The following is a 20,271-nucleotide window of genomic DNA, read 5'->3' as shown; positions in this document are numbered from 1 at the left end:
GTGCCCCCTCCATCTCCCTGATGAATATTCAGGACTCCTGTGCCTTTTCATGGCAATAATGGGCCATCCATCGCCGGCCTGCCTTTAGGGAAAGACTTCACGAGTAGCAGATTATTTCAACCTGTGTGTGAAAGAGGCTTGTTCCTTCTTAAGCCGCCTCGCAAGGGATGAAATCTTACTTGCAAAACTCCTGTTGCCGCCCCGAAGCAGCGGCCGAGACGGCTTACAGGTGGACCGCACCCCCAATCATCATCTTCATCCTCAACTCCTAGACTATCCCGGAAAACAGAAGCGGGCTGGATCAGTCTTGGGCTGTTTTGTCCAAACTGGCGGCACAGATGGGATAATGACTTTTACAAACAGCATTCTGATGAGAGGAGGGGAAAAGGAACGGTATGTAAAATGCACAAAGGCCTCCATAAGCACATCGGGCTCTGCATCTGGAACAAACTAAAAAGATGTTTAATAATTTAGAAGCAAGCAGGCAGGCCTGCTGCAGCTGTTGTGTGCAGACGAGCATGAAAGGCATCTATGTGGCAGCTGGCTCGTGCCTCTCCCCTGGTTTCGGTGTGGTGAGGAGACGGCAGATTTGGGATTAGTCAATCCCTGATACTCCTGCCCATCTGCCACCAAGACCCCGATCCGACACGCTAACCCAAATCCGAACAAAAGACAGACGAGAGAGAGAGAGATAGATAGATAGAAAGAGATAGAGATAGAGAGAGAGATAGTGTGAGAGAGAGAGAGAGAGAGAGAGAGAGAGAGAGAGAGAGAGAGAGAGAGAGAGAGAGGCAGTGCACCGGAAACTAAATTAGAAAACAGAGAGTTCAGGTCCTGAGTGCTGATTGGTCAGTACAGAGTTCAGACGTGCTAAATTACACTATATAGTAACAGTTATCACGCAAATTCACCTGTTCACTATCACTGTGCTCCTCCCATAGTGGCATTTGTAACTTTAATAACGTTTCAAAGAAATAACATTTTGGAATAATTTTAACATTTTTAATGTTTTTGAAAAAATAAATAAAAATAAAGTCTCTTTATGTTCACCAAGGCTGTATTGATTTGATCAAACATACTGTAAATCTATAATATTGTGAAATATTACTACAATTGTAATATATTTTAAAATACTTTTCAAAAATGCCTTTAAAAAACTATTTTAAAATGTAGTTCATTTGTGTGATCGAAGCTGTATTTTCAGTCCAGTCTTCAGTGTCACATGATTCTTCAGAAATCATTTTAATATGCTGGTTTTCTGATAAAGAAGAAGAAAAAAAAACTATCAATCTTCTTATTTATTAATACCTTACATTTATACATTTTTAAGAAACTGATACTTATTAAGTACTATTCAATTAAATTGATGAAAAGTGACAGTAAAGATTTTAAATAAATGCTGTTCTTTTGAGCTTTCTATTTATCAAAGAGTCTTGTATTGCGATTTCCAAAAAGGAATTAAGAAGCAAAAACTCTTTTTAATATTGATCATAATAAGAACATGTTAGAATGATTTCTGAAGGATCATGTAACACTGAAAACTGGAGTAATGATGCTGCAAATTCAGCTTTGATCACAGGAATAAATTACACTTTAAAATATATTTAAATAGAAATTTGTTCTATTAAATGATAATATTTCACTATTTCAATATTTCAATATTATGTCTTTGCAAAGCAAAATATAATAAATCTAACAAACATACATATAAAACAAATTATTCCAAACTTTTTACAGATAGTTTATTGCAAATTATATATAGATTAGTTTATATTGTAAAAATCACAATCCACTCTGAAATTTTTACAGATAGTTTATATTGTAAAAATCACAATCCACTCTGAAAGCACATGCATGTATTCAAGTGTACTCTCTGTCTCTGTCTCTCTCTCTCTCACACACACACACACACACACACACTCCATAAAGCAGGATCGCCCCTTCAGCCCGTATGTGTTTTGTTGACATGTGGCTGTAGCCACGGCACTATCATCTCGTTGCTCCAGGGCACGTTTTGCACTCCACACATTTTCACGAATACAAAATGTCGCTGGCCACAAACAACGCTCGGGCCTAATTGGCCGAATTAACCAAGTCTTGTCTCTCGTCGCCATACTGATTAGCAAAGCTCAGCTGGGACGGTTGGAGGGGCTGGGGAGACGGGGGGAGGATTGTGGGATTTGTGATGGGAGGGGGAGCAGGTGAAACAGCGTTTGCCCATGAAAGAGACGCGATCCTGGGTAGAGTCCCAGCTGGGCCGCCTGTCTCAGAGTGTCAGGAAGATCACGGTTAGCAGTGAGGGGGGATTTGTTGCATTTTGTGCCTCTTCTGACAATGCATCTGCTTTGTCCTAAAAAAAAAACACACACAAATTTATTGTAGCCTACTTACTGATACTATACTGTTACTATTAAAGTGTTAATAAATACAAATTAATAGTATAATTCTACAATAAAAATTGTATTAATACTATAATAAAATATAATACTATATATAATTTAATACTGTAAAAAATGAAAAATAGTACTCTTAACTAATAGTATTTTGAAAACTACACAGAAAATGTTTGCTTTACATTTGGCAAAAATGATAATTTTATATTTGATTATATTATTAATTCATTGTACTTACTGGTACTATGATATATATATATATATATATATATATATATATACTTTATAGTCTGTAGTCTGTACTATTTTTATGGTGTTAATCTAATTAAATATATAATTTAATACTATTTCTAATATACATACATAATTATATCTGTACATATTATACTATAATAAAAGATCATACTAAAATATAAAATACACAATGTTTTGTTAATTCTTACAAATTATTATAATTATTAAAAAAGTACTATAATAATAGTAAAATAAAATGTAATATTATATATGATATATAAAAAATATAAATAAAAGAAAACTTGTCATTGTGGTGTTGAATAGGAGTATCTTCAGAAAGTGTAAAAAGAAAATTTAAATGAATAAATTAAATCATTGTAGATTAAAAATGTTTTTAAAAGTTTCGTTTTGTTGTCTAATTAATTAAAGCAGTTTTTTTTTTTTTTTGGTTATGATACTGATGCAATGGTTAGTTTTCAGTCATAAACTTACCTAACGCACTATTTTTGCTGAATTTTTGAATTTCCTTTGAAAATGCAAATCTAGTTATCACTCCTAATATCCTACTAGATTGATGCCAACTATTTTCACAAAAAAATGACCATTCCTATATTCATTGTGAATCTAATATTAATATAAAGAACGTGTATGACACTTCTAAATTTATCATGGCAATTTTAAGAACCATTTCAGACCAATAAATCAAATCTAAACCACATAAAAGTTATCTGGAAGGCTCAAATCTCTCTATATATATTTTTATTATTATTATTATTATTATTTTTTTTTTTTTATCTGCTGGTCATGTGGTGTATTTTGGGAAGCCTTTAACCCGCCGGTGCTCCGGGGAGATATTAAAAAATGAGTCTCCAGTATCAGGAAGTAGATTAAACCTCGGCTCCAACAAAAAGAGGAATAGAGAACAAACCTTTTCCTCTGTAATTTTTCCCAGGTGACTTAACCAAGGGAATATGTGTTCAAGGTTGCGGGACAAGGTCCTGATAGTGACAAAGCACAAAGACGGGAGTTTATTCCACCTCAATATGGTGTGTGATCTCAGAGGAGATCTCGCAGCTGTCCAATAGCTCGCCGTTGACTCCTTTACCGGAGTCCCATGTTACGCTCCTCAGATCAATCTCTCCATCTCTTCCTCTTTTAAGGCACGACTATAGCAGCCGGAAGCACATGAAGTATTTTCCTCTCCACCGCGCTCCCACAAGGCCGCAAACAACAAACTCCCAGAGTTGGGACGACGTTTGGGGAGGAGGCAGATATTCCAGCTGTACTCAAGCGCTGGTAGTTAATTCTTCACTCGCCCAGAGCCATATGACTACCCCACCAACCACGCTCCTGATGTACTTTGCACGATTTAAAACACATTTCTGATACAGTTAAGTTTCAGACGGCTGTCATTAATTATATTTTACTTAATTCCCAAGCCTTCTCCCTCTGTTCCTTTTCATTTATACTCTTTTTTTTCCTTAACCCGCCTTGTGTTTTGGGAGCGTCCAACGCCGTCCTACTTAGCTTTCCTTTGTCTTGCATGTGATCTTCAAATGGGAGGCATCACCGCTGATCAATCGTCCACGTTTCTCGCAGCACCTCTGTTTAAACCTGGGAAATCACTCGTCACTGGTGGAAAAAAGTAATTATATTCCCTGTAGAGCGGCTTGGTGCATGTGATCAGGAATCTTTCTGGAGATGTGGCATTGGGAAAACTGATCTGATGGTGTTCTGATCTACTCTGCTTCTCAGAGGTTTTTACCCATTTTGTTTTTGTTTCTCAACAGCACAAACAGATGCAAAGTGGAACTTATATTACTTGTAGTTTATCATAACTTTGCAAACTTTTCCTTTTTTCTTTTTTTTAAATCCAGTATCATCTTCCTTGAGTATAAGTTTTATGCTAAGGCATTGCATTCTCATGCAAATGTCTCATTGAAACTTTTTAAGATATTTTATATGCACTGTAAATAATAACAATAAAATCAAATAAGTGATCACTGTCATTTTTCTTGTTATATTTTAGGGATTAGCACACTAAAAATAAATGAAAATTCTTTCCTTATTTATTGTCAACTATATAACCTAAATATGAACTATATGAACTCTAACGCCAGTGGGAGAAGTGAGAAAAAAAAAAAAAGTTACATAGAAATTTTAAACATGATAAGACAAATTTAAGTGCAAATTATAACTTTTTGAATTTTTATTTTTTTATTTTCATTAATTCAATTTCATCATTTCTCAGGTATAAGTTTCATGCTGACCATGGTGCATATGACAATCATTCTTTGGAATCTGAACCATTCAATGAATAACACTTTAGTATAAGACCAATTCTCACTATTAACTAGTTGTTTATTAGCATGCAGCATATTGGCTGTTTATTAGTACTTATAAAGCACATATTAATGCCCTATTCTGCATGACCATTTTCTACATCCCTTAATCTTAAACTACCTTGCTATTAATAATATAAGGAGATTAGGAGTTTATTGAGGCAAACGTAATAGCTAATAGTTAGGTAAAAGTGAGAATTGGTCCCCAAACTCAAGTGTGACCACATCAGTTCACTAACTAGTTAATTCATAAAGTGAATTGATTCAGTTGCAGATGTTATACAGGCTTTAAACATTATAATAATAAAAACAACAACAACACAAATTTAGATCCAATGTATATATTCACAAGTTTTTTTTTTTTTTTTTTTATGAAATGCAATGTATCATTATTCCTCACAGACCACCTCACCTCTGCCTCTCTCTCTCACTCTTACACACACACACACACACACACACACACACCTCTCGTGCCCCGGAGCCTCATGGTCTGACTAAAGTGACACGGGTGGGCTGCAGTGTTGCCGCGGGATACACAGGGCTCAAGGTGACCAGTGGGTTCTTTCATCAGCATCACGGATCGATACGGATTCGAACAGAGTCCTTCTGTGTCCCCGAGGACCAGTCTAGAGCGTCCAGCTGGGGGCCAGCCCTGAGCCAGGCAGCTAACGCTGGAATCACACATACAGAGAGGATAATCAGACACAGTCGGACACTCACTATGATGACTGCCACTATTAAAGCTATAATTCACTTCAAAATAAAAATCATTTAACATTGTAAATGCCATTCCTTTTGATAGTCAAGCAATTAAACTAATAAATTATGACCAAAAAATATTTTTTAGACTGAAATGTTTTTGAATCAGAACATAAACACAAATAAGGTTTCTATGGAAGCTTGTTTCCACCATGGAATAAAAAAAAAAAAAAAAAAAACTTTTTTTTCCCACCTCACAATTGTGAGTTTATATCTCACATTTCTGAATTCTGAGAATTGTGAAATATAAACTCACAATTGCAATTAAGATAAAAAGTCACAACAGCAAGCGTGTTTCTGCCATGGAAAAAAAAAAAATAAAATTAAGTAATTAAAAATAAAAAGCTACGGTAAAAAGGTAATTATTATCTTGCAATTCTTAATTTATATCTTACAATTTTGATTTTTTTTTTTTTTTTTTTGCAATTAGAAAAAGAATGTTCATTAAGATTGAACTTTCATATTAATATTTGAGGTTGGACATTATTTGACCTGATCATGATTACAGGTATCCCAGGATGCACCACTACAGATATTTTTATTCTCTGCATCCCATAATCCCAGACCAGGATGTTCCTATAAAAGATTTCCAGCTGTGCACAATGATCGTACATTTATAAATGCAGATCGTAATTAGTGATGGGTTGCCGTCTGCGCTAAAGATGTTGCTGTTAAGAGCAACAGAGTTTTCCCTCAAATTGATCACTTGAGGAAATCAGGCTCGACCCCCTTCCCCATGCCATTCGCACCCCATTGCCCCTCTGAATCCCACCCTTTCGCTTTCCGACGGCATACAAGGCAATTACAGGCAGCGACATTGTGCGACGCTGCGTTCGGGTTGCAGCTGGACAGATATTTGAAACAAGTCAGTGTTTAATTAGGTTACACAGTCATTTCCTCTCCTGCAAATTAAAGCCCCAGAACCTCACGCAATTAATCTGCGTCTGCAGGTCCCGTGCGGTTCCCCTGGAGAACCCGCTCCGGTTCTTCAGATCTGACCCTCTGGGCCCTCGCTGCCACGGGGAGAAAAGCAATTATAAAAACAGCCCTCACTCTAATCGGCACAAACTCTTGCACACACACAGTTATTGATATTCCGGAAAAAAGGGAAGTTAATTTAGCTTCTGACTTTTAATTGCTAAAACAGTTTTGTTATGTGTTACAGTACCAAATACAACCTTGACAATATAATACTCCTGTGTATTTAACAGCGGCTATTAGGGTGATATACTGTAAAGCTAGAGATATTGTGCCCAAATAACATTTTTGTGTGAGCCAAAAACAAAAATAGTAATTAAAATGTCCTTCACATGTTAAACAGTCTTAGCCCACTTTCAAAACTCCCAAAGCAACCATTGCACCCTGGACATCCAAAGCTGCGACTGCCCATTAAAGATATAACCAAATCAGCAATGTTGTACATTAGTAGCCTTAGTGTAATTAAATGGCACATCCTGAGTAATATTGTTTTGTGCATCAGCCTGTTATTAAACTTCATTTTTTACTGCAATTTTAATTAGAGGTGATGCTAAGGCGAGCATCACTATTACTTAAAGTCATGGTTGGCAATTTGTATAAACCCCAACACTAAGTATTGCACTTCTGTTCGGTATATAAATGTATCTATGCACACATACATACATACACAACACAACACCCTAGCAACCATGAACAACACTGCAGCATTTACCTTACAAATACATAGTTAATTACAAATACATACCCTAGCAACCACCCACAACATCTTAGCATCCGCCTTGAAAATGCCTAGCGACATCTAAGCAACCACCCACAAAATCATTGCCTACATCCTTTAAACTGGATAGCAAAACCTTAGCATCCACCTAGCAATTGCATAGCAACAATTTAGCAACAACCCACACCACCCTAGCATTCATCTAGCAACTGCATAGCAACACCTTAGCAACCACCGTCATCATCCTAGCAGCCACCTTGCAACTGCATAGCAACACCTTAGAACCATCCTCATCATTCTAGCAGCCACCTTGGAACTGCATAGCAACACCCTAACAACCACCCACATCTTAGTATATACTTAAAAAATGCATAGCAACACCCAAACAACTGCAGCTGCAAAATTCCAGCATCCACCTAACAACTACATAACAACACCCTAGCAACCACCCACCCAAAACATTCTAGCTTCCGACTTACAACTGCATAGCAACATCCTAACAACAACTTACTACATCATCATCCTAGCATCCATCTACCTAAACAACCATCCACAAAATCCTAGTGCCCTCTTAACAACTGCATAGCAACACCTTACCAAACACCCTCACCATTCTAGCAGCCACCTTGCAACTGCATAGCAACACCCTAACGACCACCCAAAACATCTTAGTATATAATTTGAAAATGCATAGCAACAAGCAAATAACCACACACAAAATCATAGCATCCACCTAGCAACTACACAGCAACACCCTAGCAACCCCCAAACATTCTAGCTTCCACCTTACAACTGCAAAACAACACAATAAACAACTCACATCATCCTAGCATCTGTCTACCAACTGCATAGCAACACCTTAGCAACCACCCACAAAATTCTAGCATCCACCTAGCAACTAGATAGCAACACCCTAGCAACCAACCATCCAAAACATTCTAGCTTCCACCTTACAACTGCATAGCAACACCCTAACAACAACTCACATCATCCTAGCATCCATCTACCAATTGCACAGCAACACTTTGGAAACCACCCTCATCATCCTAGCAGCCACCTAGCAACTGCATAGCAACACCCTAACAACCACCCACAAAATCTTAGCATCTACTTCGAAAATGCATAGCAACACCCAAGCAACAACCCACAAAATTCTAGCATCCACCTAACAACTAGATAGCAGCAACCTAGCAACCACCCACCCGAAACATTCTAGCTTCCACCTTGCAACTGCATATATACACTGTAGCACTGACCTTGCAACTACATAGCAACACCCTAGCAACAACCCACATAATCCTAACATCCATCTATAAACTGCATAGCAACACCCTAACAGCCACCCACCTAAAACATTTTATCTTCCACTTTACAACTGCATAACAACACCCTAACAACAACTCACATCATCCTAGCATCCATCTACCAACTGCATAGCAACACCTTAGCAACCACCGTCATCATCCTAGCAGCCACCTAGCAACTGCATAACAACACCCTAGCAACCATCTACTCAAAACATTCTAGCTTCTCACTTGCAACTGCATATATACAATGTAGCATTCACCTTGCAATGTTAGCGACACTCTATCAACAACCCACATCATCCTAGCATAGGATGCATAGCGATAGCATAGCGATACCCAAGCAACAACCCGACAAATACCACTCATCATTTCTTCAGAAAATCTAAGATGCAGTTCACTATGTTGGTACTTCATATGTGTATCAAGGTGTTGTGATGAAATCTGTGGATTTCATTTAGCAGGGCTTGAAAAGGTGGTCAGGTGGGATGCTTTTTCCTTTTATTTAACAGAAAGTTTTTGTGTGACAAAGTGGTACACAAGAAGAACACGGAACGAGAACAAGGAACAGCCATTTGACCACACACCATGCCCATGGCCCATTTCTGTAGATAATTTCCCCCAGAGTCACATTTAATTGTTGCTTGAGTGGCCTCAATCTTTAAACATTCTCCATCATTCTCTGCGTCATTTATTTTTCAGGATGACAAAAGAAGGGCTAAAAAAAGGCACACAAACAGAAAATACCTCAGCTTTAACGAGCGGCCTGGCATGACAAGTAACGACACATTTAAAGAGCCGTTTAAGAAGGCCGGTCCTCATTGCTTTTAGCACATTAAAAGCGAGCTTAGGGCAGCAGAAGGGGGATTTGCATTCTTCTCAGAAGCTGACTTTGCAAGTGTGTTTGTCTACAAAGCAGTTTAAAATGATGCTATACATGATTCATGTTTGCTGCTTTCAAGTTGCTCCTTGCTCAAGAACAGGACTTTGCATTACTGTAGGCTAATTATTTGAAGCTGACTTGTGCAGGAGAGATAGGTTGTCTGGGATGGAAAACATGTGAAAGTGGAGGGAATACTCAATAAGAATACAGCAAATGACCAGCAAAGGCAACATATATATATATATTAGGGTGCATATATACGCTGTAGCACTGACCTTGCAACTACATAGCATACCTTAGCAACAACCACATATAATCCTAACATCCAGCTATAAAAATATATATATATATATTGCAATCAAAATCCAGTGTCTTTTTCTTCAACTTCTGACACTTATGTTCCAGTGTTTTATTTTTTATTTATTTTAACTTATTTTAAAGTTATATAAGGTCACACTGAAAATGTCTCAGAAATTACTTAATTTTAATGGATTACTTTAATTAACTTTTAATAATCCACCTAACAACTACAGTAGATAGCACCAACCTAGCAACCACCTACCCAAAACATTCTAGCTTCCACCTTGCAACTGCATATATGCACTGTAGCATTGACCTTGCAACTGCATAGCAACACCCTAGCAACAACCCACATCATCATATCATCCATCTACTGTACCAACTGCATAGCACATGGAAAATGTCTTGGAAATTGCTTATTTTTAATTACTAATATTTATTAATTCTTAATAGATTTTGAACAATACACACACATCCCAAACCCAAACATTTAATCTTAAACTATGGAAATCCAACACATTTTAAAGTTTTATTAGCTTTACAACAACAACAACAAAAAAAACTATAATAAAATAATATAAATAATATTAAATTTATTAAAAACAATTTAATATATATTATAAAAAAAAAAATCAAAAAAAATTATAAATAAAAAAATTACAATCAATCAATTTAAAACTATTAGCATCTAAACAAAGAGTGAATAAAAAAACACTTCAATACTTATTGTGAGAAAATAATTTATATAAAAATTGTTTGTTGTTGTTGTTTTACAATTTTATTTTCTTGAGTCATGATTTGCCCAAAAAAACAAAACAAAAACCCGGCAGGTCAGAGTTCACAGAGTTTCTGGTTTCCTGCATTTACATGAATTCAAATAAAAAATAAATAATAAATTGTTTTTAACAATTCAATGTAATGATAATAAATTGCATTGCATTTATCAGTTTGTATTTTTCACTCAGCAATCTTTCCTGAACGAACACTTGTCGAGTAAAGCTGACAAGACATTTGCACTAAAATTAAGTTTACTTGATCACACGCATTTGCTGAATAACATCAACAAGAGAGGATTCAGTCAAACCGACAACAGCGAAAGCTCATTTCTTGGTGCTAGGAAAAAGTACCATGATACTCTGCCTAAAAACTAACAATGTAACATAACTTTTTTAAAGATGTAATCTAAGCAATCATCTCAGGGAAGCTTGGCGCTTGGCGCTAGTCATGCTAGACTACATCAGAATCACAGGTGCTACAGAAATCACACAATGTTTGGGGAATATCTGTCATTTGCCTCCATCAAAGCACCGAGTTTCACAGCGTCACACTGGATGCTCGGATTTTGCTCATCACTTTGATTGTTTTCCTCGGACCACGTGGGATTTGAGCTGAAGTCGGCTTTGAGATGCAGGAAACATCTGAGCAGCAAAGCCTCAAACTAAAAAAGCAAAATGCACCCCTCCTCCCCGCTGACGTCCGATCGCACTACCCACGCAAAATAATAATAATAAATAAATATCTATCTAAATAAACTATACATAATTCATCTATACTATCTATCTAATCTATCTATCTTCTATCATCATCTATCTATCTATCTATCTATCTATCTATCTATCTATCTATCTATCTATCTATCTATCTATCTATCTATATGTTTGATAGTCAGAAGACGACTTTTCTTACTCGCTCATCAAGTGGAAAAATACATCAGTGACGTGTCCCGTCCTTGTTTTGATGTTCCGTCACCTTTGTTCTTGAGATGATGAGGTTAAGTTTTGGAGAGGAACTCTCCACGCTCTGCCTTCAGTCTTTCCATTTGTCTTTCATTTTGATTTTGTGACAGAACGGCGCACTGAGGGCATTGTTACATTACAGGGGATTCTCAGAAAGGAACTAAATATATTTTTTTGTTTTCATAATTAATTTAAAGTTTCAATGCAAGTTTGTCATGAATAAAGGAGAAGAAACGGCAAAGCGATTCTGGGGTTTTTAAGAGCGAAGGCTGGAAAATGAAAGCTTTGTGGTGGAGAAGGGGCTGAATAATTCATGCTTTGACAAGACAATGACATTATATTGTCCCACATTTCTTTTAAAGGAGCAAAACTGTATGCATGTGAAACAGCCTTAGCTTGATACATCTTTCAGTGGAGACAGAATCACGCAGAAGACTAAGGCCTTCTGCATCCCTCACATAGCCACTGCAACAAGAGTCAAGGTCACAAATGTTGATTAAATGACATTCCAGAGCCAGACCATTAATCGGAACTCGTTCCAGATGCATTGAATAATTGTAAGAAAGTGGATCTTGCTTTATCGCTACACGGTACCGGCACCTTTCTACGTGCACTGGCACTAAACTCCACACTGTCACTAAAACTTCTGGTGCAGATCTGGGTATGGTTTGCTTGTTTGATACGAGAGGTGTTTTCTGAACTTGGGTCTGCAGGTCATGCAATATCACATATGGTTCTTTCTACGTAAACTGCCTTCAAAGAGCAACTCACATCTCTGTGATACTGTACAGCTAAAGCAAAAAGAAAGAAAGAAAGATAAATAAATAAATAAATAAATAAATAAATAAATAAATAAATAAAAAATTTAAAATGTAGTTAAAAGTTAAAATTAGTATTCACAGTGGCACATTAAATTAAAATAAGAAATGCTGCCTGGGCAACTGCTAAAAAAAAAGATATATTATTATACACTTAACTTAGGTATCATTTCAGTTTATATAACATTTATTTTATTTGAAGTAAGAACATGTTTTTAGTATTAATTTCAGTTTCAGTTAACTAAAATAACCTTGATACAAAACAGCTTTATCGTTTCAATTTCTGATTCACCTACTGTAATTTTCATGACATTTTGTAAGTCAGCTAATCATATCTTAGACTGGCAGAAAAAAAAAAAAAGTTTATAGCAGTTTTGGAAACATAAGTAGCAAATTGAATGTTTGTAAAGTGTATTTGTGATGAATCGTGCCATTGAGTGTGTAATTGTTGAGGCCGTGTTTAGTATGCACGTCCCGGTGGTGAGATCCGCACCCCGTGCACAGATTAAATAATAATACACTATACACGAATAAAAAAAACACACCAGACCAGCAACTTTGGCTCAGTAGTGACAAGAGCTCAGTGGTGTCAAACAGCCATCAGCCATGCGGCCGCACTTTGATTTAAGACTGTGCTGCCTGTGAGCGAGACGGGATGGGTGGTGTGCGTGTGTGTGTGCTTGTGTGTTTGTCTGATGAGGTTAGCAGACTTTCACATGATAAAGCATGAAGGTGAGGCAGGAGGGCGCCTGGAAGCCCCAAGCGTCCCCATCACATCTTTACCTCTGTTTGTTAAGAGTTTTAAGCAAAAGTCCCAGCAGCCGTAAAGTCCAGACCAATCAGGAAGAGACCCCGGGACCCTGTGGGTGCAGAAAAACCACAACGCATATTTAATGCAAATACCAAATGTCAAAGCCTGGCATTTGACAAAGAGTTTTGAACATAATGTGAAACCAGTAGGTTTTGCTCTAAAGTTCAATGCAACAATAATAGAACTCAAATGCAGATTCTAAAAGTAAAAAATCTCTAAATTTTGATTAGATGAGCCACCAGAAGCCACTGTAAAATAGAGCATATCCAGCTGAATTCCGCATTAATATACCAAGTCGTCTACATTAACATCTATCTATCTATCTATCTATCTATCTATCTATCTATCTATCTATCTATCTATCTATCTATCTATCTATCTATCTATCTATCTACTATCTATCTATCTATCCATCAATCTATCTATCCATCTATCTATCTATCTTCTATCTATCTATCTATCTATCTATCTATTTCTATCATCTATCTATCTAATCTATCTATCTATCTATCTATCTATCTATCCATCCATCCATCCATCCATCCATCCATCCATCCAATACATGATATATAAAGTATGTAATATAAAAGGTTTTATTCCCCGGGGCAACTAAAATGACCGACTATAAAACATTGCATTTAGCGGTTAAAAAGCAGGGTTACAGCATTAAAAAGAAGGATAAAAAAAGTAATACAAATATTAATGTTTATAAATTTTTTATAATTGTTTATAAATTATATATAATTCTAATTATATAAACGCAACTACTTATTAAACATTGGTGTCTTTAACCATATTGCTTTTGCCATTATTTTATAAAATGATTGACAATTTCTAAAATCTTTCCTTACCAATGTTGAACTCACATACGTAATATGTAAATATTCTATAATATATCTTTTTGAATAATACTTATAGTTGAAGATTGCATGGACTGTGTTGCAATCAATTTTAGAGGACAATATTTTTTAGTTTTGTTCATGTTTAAGGTCATTTCTGAACCATTAGCATCAAATGAAATAGCAAAAATAAATATCATTTCCAAAAACATTTCCTGTCACTGGTTACAAATGAACACAACTTGCAATGAAATAGCAGTGAAACTTGCATCTTCAAAAAAGAAAAAAAAAAAAGTAGTAAAAATTATGTATTTATGATTATATAAGCTAGTATTTGGTAAAGATAGGATTCATCTTCACATTGATGGTTCATGGACTTGCATGCGCAAAAAGAGAGAACATCTGTAGGATATTTGGGGTTTCTTAAATGTTTTTATAGCACCACAGTTTACACATTGTGGTTAAATCAATCTAAAATGGTTTATTTACAGTTGTCTCCGCATATTAAGTTTGGATATGAAAATATATTTTAACTTTTAAGGTTGAGTTGAAAGCTACAAAATCTGGTGCAGTGCCTTTTCAGAAGGTACACTTTTGTACCTTATTTACCCCTAAAAGTTGCATATTAGTACCTTAAATGTTAGTACCCCAGTGACAGATTTTGTACCTTTTTTTTTCTAAAAAAAAAAAAGTTTCTCAATCAGTCTAATATTGCATTTCAGGTGTCAGACTGTGTTGTATTAAACACACACACTCGCTGCCCGCCAGTCTCCCCCTACTAAGCTCATTCTAGTCTAATTAATTTGCACTTATTAGCTAAATATGCTTTTGAAGGGCCAGTCACTGTGTTGTGACACTATTTGCCCAGTGGAGCTCCTGTAATAAAGTGTACAAATTCACCAGATAATTGTGCGCTGATACTGGCGGTGCCCCTCAAGTGCATACACTTGAACCCGCGGCGCTCCAGGCCCTGCCACCCGTGTGTGTGTGTGTGTGTGACGGGGGTTGGTCTGACTGCATTATTCATCTCCACTGCTGAGTTTGAGGGTGGCGTTGGGGGAACGTTGTCCCTCCCCGACTGCGTCTGAGCTCAAGGAGAGGCAGAAAATTAACAGGCCAGACCTGTTCACATGAACTAATAGCTCAAAGCCACTCTCAAAGACAGATAAATAGATATTTAAATTGCATTTACTTTGGAAATTCAACTGAGATAGTTTTCATTAGACATGTAATCACCGTCTGAATGCAAACGGAGTGATGTCGCCTTGCTTAAGATGGAAGAAATAAAACCTGATTCGTACTTTGCTCTTAAGACTAATGACATGTTCCTGCCATACTGATGTTACTATTAAAATGATAATTTAAGGTGACAGGTTTAAGTAATAATCAAATCTGCACTCAGATATATAAAATGAAAGCTGTCAGTTAGTAAAAAGAATACAGCAGATAAGACTGGAAAAAACATCCTTATTAACCTGAAACACTTACATGGGTCAAAACACTCATCTTTTCCTATATTTCTCTTTTCAATTCATACTTCAGACGTTCCTCAATTAAAGTGTCTTTGATTTATTTTACTATTTCTTTAATATTTAAAGGGATATAAATATTAGAAAACATAAACTAAAATGAATATAAAATGTCGAAAAATATGGAACATAAATGCCATACTGATATAAAGTTTAAAAAGTAAAAACAATTTCAAAATTGTAAATCTTTTTTTCAGGTACAGCAAAAGTAGAAAAAATAGTAGAAAATCTAAGCATTACTTAAGTTATTTAACTAAATAAATAAATAAAGGATGCAAAAAATATGGAATAGAAAAAAATGATAAAAAGGGATATAAATATTAGAAAGCTTGTAAATGAATAAATAAATAAATAAATAAATAAATAAATAAATATTGAAAGAAAATGTGGAATAGAAATGGATAAAATAGATACAAAGAGATAAACAGTAGAAAACTTAAGCATAAAACAAACAAACAAATAAATAAATGTTGCAAAAATATGGAATAGAAATTAAAAAATGATAAAAAAGGACAAAATATTAAAAAACAAAAGCATTAAATAAACTGCAAAAATGTGGAAAAGAAATGGATAAAAGAGATAAAAAGAGATATAAACATTAGAAAACAAGCATAAAAAAAAAAAAAAAATATATATAAATGTTGCAAAAATATGGAATAGAATTTGACAAATAAATAAATGCATGCAATTCTGTCCATGTGTTCTAATTTGCAAGAAATAAAAGTAACAAAACAGATATAAATAGTAGACAAATAATAAAAGAAAATAAATAAACAAACAGAAAGGTAGAAAAGTTGTCAGTTGCTTTTGTTTGTCAAAAACAGCGGGTGAAGCAAAACTCCTCACAATACAAGAGTAACAGCTCCCAATGGCAGAAGAAACAGAGAAAACCCAACATCCCCCGATCCCCTCCCATTCCTCCCTTGCCGATCCGTCTGGAAATCACATTTGCCTGCGCCGCTCGCGTCTGGGCCGCATTCCGCCCACCCCGCGGGAGCTCGCACTGTCCGTCTGAAAATCAGCCGGAATAAAAATTTCATTGGCATTCCCCTTCCTACTCCAATAAAAGAAGATACATGGACTTATCGGAGGTGGGGAGATTCCATCCGGCACAAAGCCTCGTCTGCTAGAATCATTCTTAGGGGCCGTAAAAAGTGTGCATGTCAAACGAGCCCCAGGGACGGCTCCACAGCTGAGGTGATCTGCAGGTTTAGCAAAGTGAATTGACTGGACACGTCAGTTAATTAGGCATTTCAATACACCATTTCTCAGACAGGCTTTTCTAGGCGAGCGTGGGTACCTGAATATATTTCTTCTCTTTCAAGCTTTACGGCCCAGCTCTATATCAAAAGCTTTGCGCCAGCGAAAGATGGGGATGCTGTCTTTAACTGGGATTGACAGAGGCTCGCTCCTGAAACGCATCACCAGAATTGGAGAATAGGTAAATTTGTCAGGAGACAAAGACCTGCCAGAGTTTGAGGCAATACGTGCTGTATATTTTTCAGATAATAAGGCATTACATAGATCTGAACAGCTCAAAGAGGGATCTGGGCAGTTATTGCAGAAGCGGCGGCAGCCAGAATCCCTGACAATACCCTGTTTCAGACAGTTTTACATTTGTTTCAACACACATTTATCATCTTTCTATGTCCAAATGTGATCACTCAGTGCACTCTACAGAACATCATATATTACATTATTCCAGGAGGGCAAAGATTCCTGGGCCTGCTGAGAAATAGACCCCGGCACGTGCTCTTTTTCTCTCTTCCTAGCCGTAAATGACGGCGCTGTCTTACTGCCTACTGCTTCTGCCACAATTTAAACCAAACAGGTCTATAAAATCTCAGTGGCTATGCTGCATGTGCTGCTTTACAAAAGCTTTAACTTAAATAATATGTGTAACAACTCGATTTTTACATTTTCTTAGGGCTGCTTGAACATGCAAAACTGTTGTGGGTGGTTGTCAAGGTGTTGCTTGCAATGATGTTCTGCATGGCTTTGTAGTTCATTACTCTTATAAGTTAAAAAATAAAAAAAGTAAAAAAAAAAAAAAAAAAAAACAACCCATCCACAGGATCCTAGAAACATCTATGGTCCTTTGAAAGTGCACGGGATTTTTCCATTTGCCAGAAAATATCAGAGTGTTGCTTAGATGTTCTGAGGGGTTTAGTGCATTGCTTTGCGGTTGTTAAACAGCGTAATTCAGAAAAGACCATCCTTAGGACAGGATGCATGGAAAATGCATGAAACTTTTCTAATTGCTGGGCAAAAATGAAAAGTCTGAATGCCTCTCTTTAAGATGGTACAAGCATTATGGGATGATTGAACTTCTTCAAACTGTCGTAGGGCATGGGATTCATTACATTTACTGGGAAAAATACACTGGAATTATGTTTGCACAAGAATAGAAAAAGGAGTACAGGTAGTTGATGAACAAATCAACGCAGAATTGGTTAAAGAGTCAATTTGGTCAGTTATAACTTATCAGAATTTGCTTATAGATGGAGAAAGCAAGCAATATAAACTTGCATAATGTTGAAATGACATGGAAATTATTATAATTATTTTTTAATCCATGTAATTTAAAACTGACCTCTTAAATTTGAATCAAAATGTAATAACTCAATCTTTTGGTGAAACAACTTCTCTCTGGTGATGTATAGTATCCCAAATTTCTCCAATCATTAAATCTGCTTAAACCCCATCTCTTCCTTACAAAATCAGCCTCAAGCTTGCATTAAGATCTGCTTTTATCCAAAACACAACCTAAAGATAGAAGCAACTCCAGTGTTTTTCATCACAATATGGAGAGAAAAAAAAAGATCTGCCACTACCTTCATTATATTGCAATTTCATGAAATGCCGTTCCATGTTGACCTTGAGGCCCCAAAACCCATTTTACTAACACAACAATTCACAAACACAATAAAACATATTAACAAGAAAAAAAGTAAATAACATAAAATGACTAGGTAACAAAAATAAACATTATCAAATGATAACTAATTGGATCCTAAAAGTGGCCACTTAAATGGAGGCAGGTAGCTGAAGTGGAGTGGGTGAAAAATGCAGGGATTTGTAACAAAAAAAAAAAACCTGCTTGTAAATCTCTCATTGTGACTGATCATATAGGCCTCACTGAGCTGAATTTATGCACCTCCTCTTTAAAAAACAACAACAAAAAAATCAACAAAAAATAATTCTTTTTCAACCAAAATACTGAAAACTCAGATCAATGATGCCTAAAATCAAGTTCCAAAAAGAAATACATAGCCTGTGCTAATTAACAAAAACAAGTAGACAAAAAGACTGAATCCAAGTTTTGGTGATACAGTAATATAGCATAATGAGAGATTTACAAGCAATTTTTAAAAGGCAAGCCATTTTTGATTGGGAAAACAAGTGTAACAAGGTGGGGAAAGAAGTAAAAAAGTACAAAAAAATATTTTTTGGGGGGAAGTTGTTTTTCACAGTGTGAGCATAATCAGTAAGTTTTAGTCTAAATAACCAGAACACAACATGAGGGAAAATTCTATCATTACACAAATGTGACCTTGGACCACAAAAGCAGTCATAAGGGTCCATTTTCTGAATAAATAAGCTTTCCACTGATGTATGGTTTGTTGGGATAGAACAATATTTGGCTGAGATACAACTATTTGAAAATCTGGAATTTGAAGGTGCAAAAAATCTGGTCCAGGGTCACAAATTAACATTTTTGATGAAATCCGAGAGCTTTCTGACCCTTCATGGACAGCAATGCAACTAAAACAGGCCCAGAAATGCAGTAAGAACATCGTTAAAACAGTCCATGTGACATCAGGTCAGGGTTCAACTGGAATTTTATGAAGCTATGAGAATACAACAACAAAAAAACAACAACAACAACAACATGGAAACAATTCTTCTCTTTCTTGTTACCATCCACCACCATTCACGAGACATGAGGGTAAGTAATTAACAACATAATTTTTATTTTTGGGTGAACTATCCCTTTAACTCTGCAATAATCTGCCATGCTAAATCACGCACAATATGAGCAGGAATGTTTTTGTGCTTTCTGTTGACTTTAATCTCTGCTTGTTGAGCAGAAACGACCTTCGCACTGACACAGCATTTTAGCTTGTGCTTGTGTTCCTCAACTGACAGCGACGGATGCGTCCTGGACGAACAGAACAACAGTGACGGAGGGAAATCAGACGACTGTCAACAACACACGGGGAGGAAGTGGCCTCGACACGGCCCAGTTTGATTCCATGTCACGGCTGTTTGACTCAGACAGAGGTGGATATGGTAATGTTTGTTGAGTCGGGTGGGTTAGTGTTTATTTCTATCTTAACAAGCTGTGAGAGGGAGTACGAGCGCGTGTTCGTGTAACTTTTGGCAGCGGTGGAGTGAGAAGGGGGTTGGCTGACAGGGCTCCCCGCTAGAGGCTTTCAGGTCTCTTTACACTGGCTTCTGAGGACTTTTCATGTTCTTATGGAAAATATCCCTTTGAAATCCCTGCGCTGCACATTTTAATCTCATTTGTGGGGAAGAGTGATGCTGAGACAGGCCTGGGGAGAGCGTGAGCGTTTCTCTAGCTCTCGCGCTCCCTTCCTTTTCTTAGCATAATTTTTATTCATCA

The 20,271-nt window shown here is 36.4% G+C and overlaps 1 long non-coding RNA gene across 3 annotated transcripts in view; it reads right to left on the bottom strand.

The window, feature by feature from the left end:
* Positions 1-1,883: 1,883 nt before the first annotated feature.
* The window catches only part of LOC122139283, a 54,468-nt gene continuing 36,080 nt past the window's right edge, over positions 1,884-20,271 (bottom strand). For 2 of the 3 annotated variants that reach the window (XR_006156179.1, XR_006156178.1), the window contains exons 2-3: positions 13,249-13,325; positions 4,813-5,640 (exon numbers count right to left, since the gene is read on the bottom strand). This is a non-coding gene — a long non-coding RNA (uncharacterized LOC122139283). Of the gene's footprint in view, positions 2,351-4,812; positions 5,641-13,248; positions 13,326-20,271 lie in introns of those variants that run through there. The other variant, XR_006156180.1, reaches the window with a different exon arrangement.

This window comes from Cyprinus carpio, chromosome B12 (assembly GCF_018340385.1).
Source record: "Cyprinus carpio isolate SPL01 chromosome B12, ASM1834038v1, whole genome shotgun sequence".
NCBI classification, from domain to species: Eukaryota; Metazoa; Chordata; class Actinopteri; order Cypriniformes; family Cyprinidae; genus Cyprinus; species Cyprinus carpio.
This window is presented reverse-complemented; position numbering and strand designations above follow the sequence as displayed.